This window comes from Erpetoichthys calabaricus, chromosome 2, assembly GCF_900747795.2.
Source record: "Erpetoichthys calabaricus chromosome 2, fErpCal1.3, whole genome shotgun sequence".
NCBI classification, from domain to species: Eukaryota; Metazoa; Chordata; class Cladistia; order Polypteriformes; family Polypteridae; genus Erpetoichthys; species Erpetoichthys calabaricus.
In genome coordinates, this window is record NC_041395.2 from 219,504,444 (window position 1) to 219,519,733 (window position 15,290).

At 37.1% G+C, this 15,290-nt stretch overlaps 1 protein-coding gene across 3 annotated transcripts in view; it reads left to right on the plus strand.

The window, feature by feature from the left end:
• The window catches only part of bmpr1aa (bone morphogenetic protein receptor, type IAa), a 246,835-nt gene that overhangs the window by 74,195 nt on the left and 157,350 nt on the right, over window positions 1-15,290 (plus strand). For all 3 annotated transcript variants that reach the window (XM_051922671.1, XM_028795175.2, XM_051922672.1), the window contains exon 2: window positions 13,755-13,830. The gene's annotated coding sequence lies outside the window, so the exon portion shown is untranslated. The remainder of the gene's footprint in view (window positions 1-13,754; window positions 13,831-15,290) is intronic.

Consider the following 15,290-nt stretch of genomic DNA (forward strand, 5'->3'; position numbering starts at 1 on the left):
TCAGCTCATTTGATATTCTGTAGCACTATTTAAATATTTCAGTGGAAAAGCATCATCCACATAACCTGAACAACTGGGAGCAAATCTGGCTGTAAAACTGAGCCAAAATCACACCTGAACAATATGCACAAAAGACCTAAAGCTGGTGTTGCTGCAGATGGTGGCTCTATAAAAATCTGAATTTATTAGGATTGAATGCTAATTCCAATTGCACCTTTTTTCCTTGGGATATTTTTTTCTAATATGAAATGATATATTTTAAAAGTAAAAATAGTGCTAGAGTACCTTAAAATAAAAATAAGATTACAGTGTAAAATGTGTTGCTAACTGAAATTATACAATACAATTTATTTTTGTATATCCCAAAACCACACAAGAAGTGCTGCAATGGGCTTTAATAGGCCCGGTCTCTTGACAGCCCCCCAGCCTAGAATCTCTAAGAAGACAAGGAAAAACTCCCAAAAAAACCCCTTGTAGGGAAAAAATGGAAGAAAACTTGGGAGAGGCAGTTTCCCCCCTTTCCAGGTAGGTTGGGTGTGCAGTGGGTGTCAAAAAGAAGGGGGTCAATACAATACACAGAACAGAACAAATCCTCAATACTGTATAAAAATAAAAATTTTACAAATACGGAGCAGAATTTAACAGTAGATGATATCACATAATATGATTTGGATTTGTTTAGAGTCCTGGAGACCTCAGCCATCAAGCTGTCTCCCCCATTTGCCCATTCCACAGCTGAAACAGCGTAGGGCCAGCCAATCCAATGAAAGGACCCCTCTACCTCACGATTCCTACGATCCTCCATCAGGGATGACTTTACCGTAGGCAGGCAAAACAACTTGGCAGGTGGGCCGTGGCACCAAGTGCCACATTTGAGTACCGAGAAGAGAAACAGAAATTATAGAAATGGTCAGGAATCAGAGCACTTTTGCAGATCCTTCTATGTATGTATAAAATGATATTTACTAGAGTCCTGTCTTGAGTTGTTTCCTACCTTGGACCCAACATTACTTGAGTAAACTCAGAAACGGGTGATGGTGATAATTTGTAAATTACTTTTTTTTGTTCTTTACGTCACGTTAATCTATTTCTTGTATTAGGATTTTGTTAGTTTTCATGTACTCCTTGGGGGTCAGACTGTGGTATCAGCTATTGTACAGCACCCCTGGAGCAAGTGCAGGTCAAGGGCCTAGCAAAGCAGGATCTCTTTTGGCAGTAACAGGGATTTGAACCGGCAACATTCCAGATATCAGCACACATCCTTAGCCTTGGAGCCATCGCTCCACCCTAACTCTGGTATTTAATTAGGTAAAATTACCAATCTCCTGTAAGTTTTTTTTATAGATATATATATAATATTTTTTAATTTAATGCTTACTGGCTTTTTAAAGTATGGAACATCAGGCAGCAGTTGTTAGTGCTGCTGCCTTCTAGTTTCAGAACTCTACTTTTGATTTCTGACCTGGATATTATCTTCGTAGAGCTTGTATGTTTTGATTGTGATTTACTAGGTTAAATGGCCCCTCTAAGCTAGCCTGGTATAAACAAGCTTGAATTTGTGCCTAAAGCCTCCATTCCACTGCATGACTTTTCCATCAGTTTTTGAGTTGGACGCTTAATTTACATAATCATAATGAGTGAGGGGCAGACACCACCAGGGTTACACAGTATAGTGGTACTGGAAAAGTACCAAAAAACCTACATTTTTAAATGGTACGGTACCAGAAGTAAATGTCAGCTTTCCTCTTAATCCCTATCCCTCCCCCTGCTCCTTATTGCTTTGGTGTGGTACACCAGGGTGGTTGAAGTAAGACAGATGGGGGTGGTTTTGTGCACATTACTCCGTAATGTTTTTTGTACCTGTACTGAGATACAAAAACTGGTATTGATACTCTAATCAAAATTATAGACTGATCCAACATTAGTCGCAACTCATTGTCGTGAACTCCAGTTGTATAGTTTGGTATCCTTAGTGACTCAGCCTTACTGGTCTGTGACTGTCCCTAGAACATTTGATTTTTATTTTAAGCCATAGGGATGGGCTTGTGCGTAATAGCTGACAATCAATGAACTCTAACCCAAAAGTGTAATGCATGCAATGTGGCAGCTAGGAAAGAAGGTAAATAGTAGTTTTAGACTGCACAGACTGGACAAAGGGAGCAAAAAGTTACTCTCTAAAATTACTAAATCAACGTTTATTAGATTTTTCATGCATATTTCTATCGATACAACTTAATTTAGACTGCTGCATGGCCACTTGTAAGTTGTATCCTCAGTCAGGGTTGTTATGGGGTGGTTTGGGGATAAAATTAAAACCAGACCAGCCAATGGTAATTAATTTGCCATATTGTTTAGGCTTGGCCCTATTTACAAGAAAAGCTACATGTCACATCACTTCCATTTAGTTTTAATCTTCATTATGTCTTTCCTCCATAAAAACATGAGATTAAAGAAGTTTCTTGGCAAACCACTACATGCTACATTGGAGTACAGTATTTGTATGTGGAGTATTTTTTGAGCATAAATGACTGAATGGTGTTTGGTGTGTGGGTTTAAAGTTTGTGGTATTATGTGAGACCACCACAAAAATTGCACATTACTCAAAAAACATCAAGTTTACTTTCACAAAGTTTTGTATTTACATTATTGTTCATGCAAGTCTTCATGAGGTTTTTTTTACGAATTTTATTGGTGAGTCGCACTGGAAGTGCCATCACCAAAAAAACACACATTACTCCAACAAAGTGGATTTTAATGAAATTTTGCAAGTATATTACAGTTACTTAAACATATGAAGTGTATGTAGTTTTAAGTTTCATCATGAATATGTATTTAACCGGGAGAACAGCACAAAACTGGTAGTTTTGCCCAGCATAAGGCCATGTGTACGTTAGATGACTTTTCCAGTGATTTTCAGTCATAGCCCTAATTTACATAATCTTAGCGAGTTGGAAGATGTAGGCAGTGCTTCAGTGAAAGAGCAGTCGTCTAGCCTGACATACCTAGCAACTCACTCCAACTGCCTCTCCAGAGGTGCAGTGCATTTAATACAGTGATGAGGGATAAGGAATGTGTGTGTGTATTGGGCCTCACAAACAGAATGGGGGTTTTACGTCTGGTGCAGCTGCGTTTTTCTTATTTTTGAGTGGACATTTGTCGCAGGGAGGGCTTCTGTTCTTTTTCTCCAATGTAGAACCCTCATCTTTATCTGAGTTCACCTCTGTTATAGCATGTCTTTATTTGAAAACAGAAAACAGCAGGGTCAGATCCAGGGGAGCATGATCATGACTGAGAGAATAAAACTGAATAAAAAAAAAAAAAGCTAACCTTTACAAGTATCATAAATTTACACACAGCTCACTACTCAAAATGGTAATTCTAGGAGGTGCCCAGAATTGAACCCGGGACTTCTTGATTGTGAGTCAATAGTTCTTACTGCTGCAACACTTAGGCGGTCATGTCAGCATCGTACCCTAACCCTACCCTAACTTCGGTTGCACTCTTGAATAAAAGCACACTTCTTTTGTAATACTTGTACCTTTTGTGAAAGTGTTTTTGATATTTGGACTTCAGTCTTCACACATTATACACTTTGTCAAAATTTTGTCGCTAGTACTATAACATGAAAAATGTTTCTATTTTAGGTATGTGTTCAAAATTTCTCGCATTTCCTGTCATCCTACATTTACATAGATCATTGTAGACACAGAACACACATGAAGTGCATGTGTTCCAAATAATGATATATTATTTATCCTATACAACTCCAGGCATCTCACGCCCAGATAAACAAGACTTGAGCGGGGAGAACTCCCATTCTCCCCCAATCCCCAGACTTGAGCTGTGGGATGGGATAGCAGGCAGCTTGCTGCTTATGCTGATTGACACATTTGCAAAACAGAATGCGCTAATGAGGAGATGCGAAGGAATTTAAGGTGGCTCGGGATTACGAATTTTTTCGTAGACTTCAGGGATTCTAGTGTTATATAGAACAGTGAGTTCCTTTTCATAGCTCAGACACTTGTATTTATACAGTCTGGTTTCTAAAACACACCTGTTATTTATTTATTTATTTTTTTTTATTTCAATGTTAGGAATGTTTTTTTTTTATTCATACCTTTTAATGTTGTGTGCTGGTTTTGTTATGTACAAAAATGCTATGGTCGGTTTCTAAGGGTTTGCCAGCCCTATAACTTGTGCACCTGAAGCTACTGAAGTCTCACATTTACAGAAGTATGTGACATTGTTCTTTTATTTCTGCCTCATCCCTGCTAGTAATTTGCCTTTTATGAATAGAAGTAGTGGTGGGACTTCCCAGTTCCGTTAAAGCTACACTCGACCCAAAAATAAGACGATTGTTTACCTGTTGTTTACCCTATGTTTTCAGTAATGTCAGAGAAAAAGTTTTCATCACATTTTTACAAGGGCAAGAAAGATAACAAAATTACTAATTTAAAGGACTTTGGGGTCTTGTTCAGTTTTTGAGTGTTCTTATTCACGTATGGATTTTCCAGAATGGGTGTATTTATTTATTTAAAATGTATTTAAAATTTTAAGCAAAAGTCAATGTTTCTGAAATGATGCGAGTATATGACTGTGCTGGATACCTGACATTTTAATTATACAACATGAGTAATTTGATATTTGTTTTTCTTTATTCATGTTGTGGTGGTGTTTGCTGCTGTTTATTGTTGGTGCCTGTTGTAGTTAATTGTATAATGAACTCTGTTATCTCCATTTTCATAAAAAAAAAAATTAAATGTGTTTTTTGCCCATTACTGCAAACATGGGGTAAGTAATAGAGAGTATTTCTTTAAATCTCACTTCAGACTTCAAGGAATAAAGGAAAAATACTGGCCAGATTTCAGTATGTTCTTATGTTTAGTCTTTATCCCATTCATTGCCTTTCAGAAATTTTGTGAGTGACAGAGTGTGATCATGCAAATAAGTTTCAGTTAGATGTCATTTTGCCCATTACAGTTCCATTTGGGATATCTGTGATGGGGAAATATTGGTGATATATAGAGAAAATTGTAGCATTCCTGAGATAAATTAAGTGATAAATAAAATCTGACATAAAAATTTTTCTATTTTCTGAGCATTTTTTTTTTTTTAAGTATTTTTATATGAATTTTATCAACTGTAGGGTGCAGGTAATCCTACTGTAGTTTTAACTTATGGTGTGCTGACATTTCTAGGCTAAATTGCCATGGCATTGTTGTGTTTATGTGGGCCATGGCTCAAGTCTGTTATTGCTGGCGTAGGCTCTAGGCACCACAAAACAGTTCAGAAAAAGTATTTTCCAAAATTTGGTAAAACGTTTGAACCCATGAGACACTGATGGTTAAATAGGAAAGATTCTTGATGATCTAACATTTAAAATGTACCTTGCCTTTCAAATGAATGTTTTTAAACTAACTATTAGACTGGTTTACATGGTTTTGTTTCAACACTGAATTCTTACTTAAGCTTTTACAATCTGCTGGAAAAAATGTGTAAATTTAAAGGATGGCAAGGACAAGCAGAGTAAAAATGATAAGTTAACTCTTTTAAGTGCCCAGGCTGGCACCATTTGGCATTATTTTTTTCGTCTTTAATAATTTCAACACTATGTATGTTATGCTTCTATTTTTCCTTGACTCTTGCTAAATTGCTGCACTGCAAATGCCCATGTTGTTATAACTCAAATTCTATTCAGAAAATATGATTGATTGACATTACTGATTAAAAACAAAAAAGACCCACTATTACCACCAGAAACGATGCCATTAAAAGCTAGTACCCACTTTAGTGCTGGGCAGTATACTGGTTCATACTAAAAACCGTTTTTTATTTTTGTTCTGATATGTAATGTTTCTTATACTGCAACACCGGTTTAAATAGCCTAAACAACGTTTGTAACGTGGCGCAGCAGGAAACTGTTTAAGGGGGGACCTTTTTCACTGCTTCACCGCTAAACATGAAACGGAGTACATGCGTTAGTGGAGGTATTGAACAGTGAAAATGGACAGAGAACATTCTGAAACTGAAGCTGTAGCAGACGATAGTTTTTTGCCAAACTTTTGGCGAATAAAGGAGCCGTGTCTGTTGTCTGGAGATACTTTGGTTTTAAAAAGTCGGATGTTGTCCATTATGTTCAAATGTGTGAATACTATTTCTATACTACTGGATAATACTGCAGGCCAAATTGTACTTGTTTTATTTATTTATTTATTTTTTTCAATACTGTGTAATGTACCTGGGTACTGTGTAATCGTGTGACGACATGTTGAATTTATTCTCGACATTTCCACTTTACTCTCAATGCTTATGATGAGAATAAAGTTGATATGTTGGCTTCATTCTCGACATTAATCAACATGTTGACTTTATTCTTGTAAGTTGTCATTAAAGTAGAAGAACATCGTAAACTAAACGTCATCTTAAAATGAATATTTAATTTACTAGATTTTCTCAAACCCCGTCATAAGTTATGTAGCACATTAAATGCTTTGTGTTAAGTGTACCCTGAGCCATGTTAATCACTACATGCTTCTTAAACTGACTTCCTCTTGCACTAAGAGGAGGCGCAGGCAACAGTCACCACACAGAATACGTTAATTTCATGGTATTCCTGCTCCCTGAACATTTAGAATGCGAAGATAAATACTTGATATAATTTTCATGATGAAATGCATTAAAGCATGTATTAATCATGTGGGGGCACGGTGGCATGGAGGGTGCACTGCTGCGTCACAGCAAGAGGGTCCCGGGTGTTCCCTGCCTTGATTTGCATGTTTTTCTGGTGGGTTTATTCGCCGTGCTTCAGTTTTTTTCACAGTCGTGTAGGATGTGGGGTTTTGTTATGCTATATTATCCCTGCTAGTGTATTTTTTGTTCGTATTCACCCTGCGATGTGCTGGCGCCCTGTTCAGGATTTACTCCTGCCTCGCACACAGTGCTTGCTGGGATGGGTGCAACCCTGAATGGATGGCATAATTAAACATGTATAACGAAGATTTTATAAAGTTCTGAACACTCCGTGGTCTAAGTTTATAACTAGTTTTAATTTCACAAAGACAGTTATGTGGAGAAAGAAAAAGGAAAAATAGGAACTGGGGGTTTGATACGTCAGACAGAGACAGCACGCATGCAATAAAGAATGCCCACTCAGAAGAACAGCCAATGAATTCTGTGTTAGTGTCTACGACTACCAAATCACGAACCCAATATTTACACAATATTTAAGTTAAACCTGTGTGATACCCATTCATACATCCAGTTTTTTGGAACCTCGTCACACCTGCCATAAAATTCTCTACACTGAAAGTACGCCTGGGGACCCCTTACTGCGAGTGAGCAGCACTACCGTGCATGTTTAATACCTGCTTTAATGCATTTCATAATGAAAATTTATCTTAGTATTCTACATTTTCAGAGAGCAGGAATATCATGAAGTGAATGTATTCTGTGCGGTGATCGCTGCCTCTTAGTGCAAGAGGAAGTCAGTTTAAAAAGCGCGTAGCGACTAACAACTGGGTCGGGGAACACTTAACACAAAGCATTTAATGTGCTACATTAACTTAGGACGGGGTTTGAGAAAATCTAGTAAATTAAACATTGATTTTAGGATGAAGTTTAGTTAACGACATTCTATTTTAATGACAAAATAAACTATGAGAATAAAGTGGAAATGTCGACTTTAATCTCGACATATAGTTTTTTTTTTCTCTTCACTGTGTCAGTTTTTTTTTTTTCTCTTCACCGTGGCCCTAATATGCTTCCGTAGGGCTATACCACAAATAGCATTATAAATGCAAGTTGCAGTTTTATTATTATTTATGTATATAGCTTAGCTTGAAGCAAGGTCCATTTTAATGCAGTTTGCCTTAATGATGGTTCAGTTGGTAAAGATGTCATCACCAAGTTGCACTTGTTTTATTTTATTTTAATTTGGTGATAACTGTGTAATACACCTGGGCTTTGAAGTCTTGGAAGTAATAGTATTATTACTGGAAGTTGCACTATTTATTTTATCGTTATTATTTATTAGTTTAAAAATTATGCAGTTTAATGATGGTAAGTTGTTTAATGTGTCATTGGACAGAGATTGTTAACATTAACAAAGTGAAGTTGGCTTACAGGAAATATTTACTATTTATTCCTTTTCTGAGACATGTTCTGTGCAATACAACTTTTGACAAGCACCTCTGGATATTTTACTAAGTCTAAATGCCTCTTTGGATGGTTGAAAATATGTTGTCAAAATTTTATCTTAAGTTGTTTGCAAAATGTGTTCAATAAAAAGGTTTTATATTTTGACTGCAACTGTCATGCAATGTGATTCCTTCTCTTCATTAGTGCCACCCCCTTGAAAACTATCACTTTATGGGGCCATGCAAACCTGTATTAATACTTGTGTGCACATTAAAATGTTTTTTCTACAATTCTCATGACAGTGGAATAGGTTATTCTTAGCCAGTAATTGCAGTGGAAAAAAATTGCGTGGGAAAAAAATGCTGTCCAATACTGTGAAACCAGTGTAATTTTGAAAAATACCGTGATATAGAATTTTGGACATACTGCCCAGCACTAACCCACATGTGAATCATTGTGTATCCACATTTGACTGCTTGTGATGAGTAAAACCTGTGGCGTTTGCTTTGCCCCGGGTTAAACGAAATCATGGAAATGTTCAAGAACGTGGCTGAACTCTGCAAAATGCATTTGAAGTCAGTGAGGAATGAGTAACTGAACTAGTTTTGAGTGAACTATATTGGTGTACAGTAATCCCTCACTATATCGCGCTTCGACTTTCACGGCTTCACTCTATCGCGGATTTTATATGTAAGCATATCTAAATTTATAACGCGGATTTTTCGCTGCTTCGCGGGTTTCTGCGGACAATGGGTCTTTTTACTTCTGGTACATGCTTCCTCAGTTGGATTGCCCAGTTGATTTCATACAAGGGACGCTATTGGCGGAAGACTGAGAAGCTACCTAATCAGAGCACACAGTTAAGTTCCTGTGTGCTGATTGGCTCAGAAGCGGAGTGCTGCATTAACCAGGAAGTCTCATCTCACTCTTTCAGCATTAACGTGCTCCTGCTACTGCTTCAGGGGCCGTGTCCAAGCGCCAACAGAAGATGCAAATGATTGCAGAAAAGGTAAAAGTTTTGGATATGTTGAAGGAAGGGAACAGCTACACCGCTGCAGGACACCATTACGGCATCAATGAGTCCATGATTCTTTTTATTTAAAAAGGAGGAAAAGCATATAAGATCTATGGCCGCAGTGTCCTTTAACCAGGGCGCAAAACGAGTTGCAAGTGGACATGATAAGGCAGTAGTCTGGATGGAATCTGCTTTAGGGATTTGGATTGAAGAGTGCTGGAAGAAGAACAATGGCGGTGCTATACAGTCGCTTGAAGAGGCTCCTTTAGAAGAACTGTAACGCTATCCTTTGTTGTGCAGTAAAATTAAACTCATCGTTATCGGACAAGTCGTCGTGTCATTGTTGGTGAGTAACCATAATTAATTATCTACGTACAGTACTTATTACATGTACATAGTTTAGTGTCACTGTACACACATTTTACTGTATACAATTTTTCTTGCATTGTACGTATTTATTGCTGGTGGCCTATCTGTCGTAATGGCTGTAACATATGTGATATCGGAGACGCTCGATATCTTTAAAATAATATTTAGGTTTTACTGTATATAAACTGTGTTTACATACATAATTTCAACAAATCTTATCTAATATCTAAGAGAATACAAAGGGTTTATGCTGTATAATTGATTGGGAAATCTTTATAATAGTGTGGGAGAGTTTATAAGGGCTTAGAATATATAAAAAGAACCATATGAACATATGGTTTCTACTTTGCGGATTTTCACCTTTGCGGGGGGTTCTGGAACGCAACCCCCGCGATGGAGGAGGGATTACTGTAGTGGTTCCTGAGGTCTAGGAAAAAGTATGCCAACTATGCTGGACTGATTATGGTTGCCAAGTATGTGATCTGAGCTGTAAGGTGCAGTACTAACCACTGTGCCCTTGTGCATCAAACAACAAAAGAAACCGACTGAATGAATATCACAAACTACTTAACATACTGAAATAAATAAATAAATGTTGAATTCAGAGTTCCACTCTTGGGGCACGTGTTAGCATGGTACTGTCTCGTTGTATTTGAAGTTGTGGATCCAGACACAGCGTGAACGTTCCCCCCCCTGTTTCCAATGTATTTCATCAGATGCTTTGCACTTTATTCTTTCATCAAGAACATTTAAATTTGAGACATCTGAAGGTATCCTGTGGTATCTGGCACCAAAATGTTAGTAGTAGATATCTTACGTCCTGTAGGATTTGAGGCAGGGTTCACAAAGATCAGACTTGTTTTTCCAATGCATCCCACTGGAGAATTTGGATGCCAAGTCAACACCCTGAACTCTTTGTCATGTTCCTTAAAACATTCCTGAACAATTTTTACTCTGTGAAGTGGTACATTATCCTACTGAAAGAGGCCAGTGCCTTTAGGGAGTAGCATTTCCATGAAGCGGTGTATGTAGGCTACAACAACCTCTAGGTAGGTGGTATGTGTCAAAGTTGCAACTGCATGAGTGTCAGGACCCAGGGTTTCCCAGCAGAACATTGCCCACCACGCTGCTTGTCTGCCTGCCATACTGCATCCTGCTGCCATCTCTACTCCAGATAAACAACATATCCTCACCTGGTCATTCACACGATAGAAAGCATGGTTTATCAGACCAGGCCATCACCTTCTGTTGCTGTACAGTCCAGTTCAGCATGCTTTTGCTTGTGAACAAGCACTTGACTGGTCTGCAGCTTTGTAGTGTCACTGAAGCTAGATATATAATATATACGTCTGGAGACAGCCATGCGTGAATTTTGCTTAAAACTGGGTGGGAACAATTAGATTTCTTAATGAGTGTCACATTTCTGAACTAATCCAACACCTCATGAAGGTGCCGCTCAAAGTAGGGGTGGTGATTTTGGAACCGTAAAGATCAGAGATGCTGTCATTAACCTGGTCTGAATGAGAGCATGCTTCTGTTTACAATTTACCATCTACAGTCTTATGTCTTTTAAAAAAAAAAAAAAAAAAAAAAATGTGTGTCGCACGTACAGAGAGCACATTTTAAAAATAAACATAACCTATTTCAACAACAAACATAACCTGATGCAAGGGAAAATCTTTCTGTAGCATTAAATTATGCATTGGCATTTGATAGCATCAATAGACAAATGGTCTGACATGACTGATATGTTGTTGCAGGTACTGTGTATGCTCTTTTGTTCAGTGTTCTGAGGATAGTGTAGGAGTCGATGTAAGTTTGAAAGAGTTTGCAGCAATATGCATGAAAATATGAACTGCAAAATATGCATTTGAAGTAAACCGTTTGTGTCAGTCTGTCAGAAGAATTGTTGTTAAGAAGGTTGTTAACAATAGCCGCAGGAGATGTAAATTTCATTACTCAACACACCCAGGTCTGCCTTACACCAGTAGATGCACAGATGAGGCTACACAAGAATCCACCTTCTGACTGCACATCTAAACAAATTACTGTCTAACTGAAAATACAAACATGCCATGACTAAATATCTGTAGTGTTTTAACTCATTGTGTAGCCATAGACCACAACGCTTATTTAAATAATTTTTTAATGTTATGTCATATTGTAATGCAATAGGTAAAATGATAGATATTGTAGCAGACTGAGGCACTTCACAAATGTCTGGGTCCTAGTAGCTGCAGTGGTCTACATGGTGGGTGTGTGTTTGTCCGTCTCCACTTTTGCAGCACACATTGCAATGTACAAATAAATTAATAAGCTTCAGTTACCTTGTGGTGATCACGGATCAAAGGATTACTCCATAGTATTCAAGGACTAAGTGGCAACTGCCCGCAGCACTGGATATAAACAAATGTGGTGGTGCACCATAGCACGTTGGGGGGATGGAGATGAATCATGTATTCTTGGAAATAACCCGCTCATTATCTTCTCCGCCGCTACAAAAAACAGTTACTAAGCTGTTGTATTAAATTGACAGCTACTGCTAGTATTGTCAATGTGTATACCTTACATTAGTTCTTTACCTGCTGTTTTGTTTTTATTTTTTATTTCTATAGTTGTTTTGTTCGTTTTGGCTTAATAATAGATGGCAACAAAAGGAGAGAGTGTTAGTGTTGATGGAACAAAAACTTGAACACTCTTTTTTTTGTATTAAAAAGGGGCAAAGTTTAAAAAAAAAAAAAAAAAGTCAGTCTGAAATTAGGGGTGCAAAACATTTTTTCTGACTGGAGAATAAAAATAGGAAAGCATTCAAAGTTGGTGCACAAAAATTATGGACAATTTATTTATTTTGTTATTTATTTAGTATGTTAAATATAGGTTTCGGTTAATCTGAATTTTCACTAAACTGGACTGAATCTGGTCTCGCCAAATCTGGGTTAATAGGATTCCATTGTAGTTATTTCTGTGAACAGCCTTACATTTTTTTCTTAACACCATAATAGTCAAATGGTGTTTTGCTCTGTTTCTTTCTTGTATGCTTTGTGATGGAACTGACTCATTGTTAAAGATGAGGTTATAAGAACTGATTGATAGCAATTGATGTAAATATGATATTAATTTAAACTTAAAAGATTTTGTAACATAGTTGGAAAATGGTGATAAGAGGAATGCTTTGCCTATTTTCTTTTGTTTCTAAAAAGTTTTTTATAGATGCAGAGCAATCCTATTTCTTATAGGAGGTCATTGGGTCTGTCTTTTGGCTGTTAAATAAAAGATTTAGGTGCTTGGTCCGGTGACAGTCTGTCTGCAGCACTGTGACTCCTGCCATTTGATACCACAGACTGCTTCAGGTTTTCTTAGCTGGTTGTAGTGTGTTTTCACAAGCTTCTATGCACACAGGGCTGTGATTTTTGAATTTGTTAGTAGGCCTGTGTGCTAGGGGAATATGACCCTGGTATGTGGGCTGAATACTACTTTTTTCCATTTGAAAAGCATTGAGAGTGGTCTCCATTTTCTGTGCCACTTTGTCTCAGCTTTGTTTTTTTAACAGTTAAAGACCATGAGTCATGTTTTAAATTTAAACTTCTCGTGTGGTGTTGAAAAAAAAAAAAAAAGAAAATCTTATGCAAAACATAGTGTATCTAATGCTTTACTTTTCTACTTCAATTTCAATACTACTTCTTACTACAATATACAACTATAATTAAAGTTGTGTACAGTATATTTGGTAAGGATGAAACCATACTTGGATAACATTTTTCTAGTGAGATTTTTTCATTTAATTATTTTAACTTTTTATTATTATGTTGCTCCATCTGGTCTAAACCTGCTTAAAGGAATACTCCATCCAAAAATATTGGTTCATAGTGATGAATGAGGGGGAAATAATCTCATGGAGATAAGTTTATGATAATATGAGCATCTCACTACTGGACAACAGCAAACACTATCAATAATATCCATGAAAAAATGTCTTCTTTACAACTGTTACATAATCCATATGTCAAACCATCTGTTTATATTCTCACAATTTGCAGAACCTTGAGTTTTTTGCTAAAATAATCCTAAATTAATTGTTCACATTATTGAGCTTTGACCTGAAGACGGGACTCTTGACCAGTGAATGTGCACTTCTGAATTTTTTTTTTATGCATTCCTATGATCATATGGTTGTAAAAGAACACCAGAAACATTTCCAGTCAAAAAAATAATTACTGCTACATTTATTTTACAGATACACTACTTGCCTACTTAGAATATTGGATTCTCATTCCAGATGCTCTCGTTTTCCTGGATTAAATCTCAAATAAGTAAGTATCATACATTTTACAGTGATCCTTGATATTTGCATACTAGATATTTTCATAAAAGAATAATTTTGGTATTTTTCAAGTCAAACTGATTTCTTCACAAACATGTATATTATGCAGTCACCACGTGCAATTGTGTTCACAAATTAAGCATTTTCAATTAATTTTAAAAAACATCTTGCATGCGCTGCCATTTTATAATCTAGGCTATCCGTCAAGGAACACCACTGCTGTATTTCTGAAATATTGCTCAAAAAACAGCTATGAATGTTATGCACCTTTTGTCTTGTGTGCTAATATATTCATTGTTGATCCTGCACACCGATGCCCAATCTCTGCCTCATTACTTTTAAATATATAAAGAGTGCGGTTAACTGCATGAGTACAGGCCTGTTTTTAGTGCTTATTTTTGAATACAAAACCCAGTGCCTGAAGTGTGCGGGGGTTTGGGGCAGGTGTGGAAGAGCTCTTGATATTCTCTTTGTTGTCCATGCTGAATAAGGTAGTGGAAGGGGTGATGTGGGGTGTTATATCTCCGTGGGAGTCCTTGGGTGCAGTGATATTCACAATTAATAAAGAAATGTTGATGGGTTGCAGGACTGTTCTGCTTGGATGTGCAAATTGACACATTTCCCTTATAAACAAGTGTTGCTAAGTATGTCCAACCTGACAGTATATTTACTAAAAGGAAAAGGAAATGTAGATACAGAGTAAAGCACTGCTAGTAAATCACTGACTTTACACCACCTCCTGATGTAAAAATTAATTCCATCAGAATAAACCTTAAAAACTACAGAGGTCCTCCAGTAATTATTACTACTGTATATCCCACGTCCTGGTGTCAAACTAATCTTGTCTGAATTGACTTAACATCATAAAACACGATCATTGCCTCTTAAAAAATAAATCATAGTGGCTAGGCGAAACTTAAATTGCTAAAGTCACTTGCACAATTGTAGAATAAACAGTAGGAATATGCACTCAATCAACTGAGCATGATGATATTATATACAGTATATAAAATGTGCATAGGTCTGATCACAATCTGATATTTTGGTGGTTACCTACCAGGTAGTGCGTGTGACTGGCCAGCAGGCAGACCTCAGCCACGCTCTCTCAGTTGCAAGAAGCAGATCATAGACATGCTATATAGTACCTGCCAAATAATACAAAGTATGCGACACATGCTTACCATATTTTGTGTGTATATATAATATATATACGCATAAACTCTCAATAATTAGCCACAACCTTAAAACCACTGACAGGCAAAGTGATTAACATTGTTTATCTCATTACAATGGCATCTGGCAGAGGTGGGCTATATTGGGCAGCAAATGAACACTCAGTTCTTGAAGATGATGGGCAGGCATAAGGATCTGAGCAACTTTAATAAGGGCCAAACTGTGATGCGTAGAAGTCTGGGTCATACTATCTCCAAATAGGCAGATCTTCTGGTT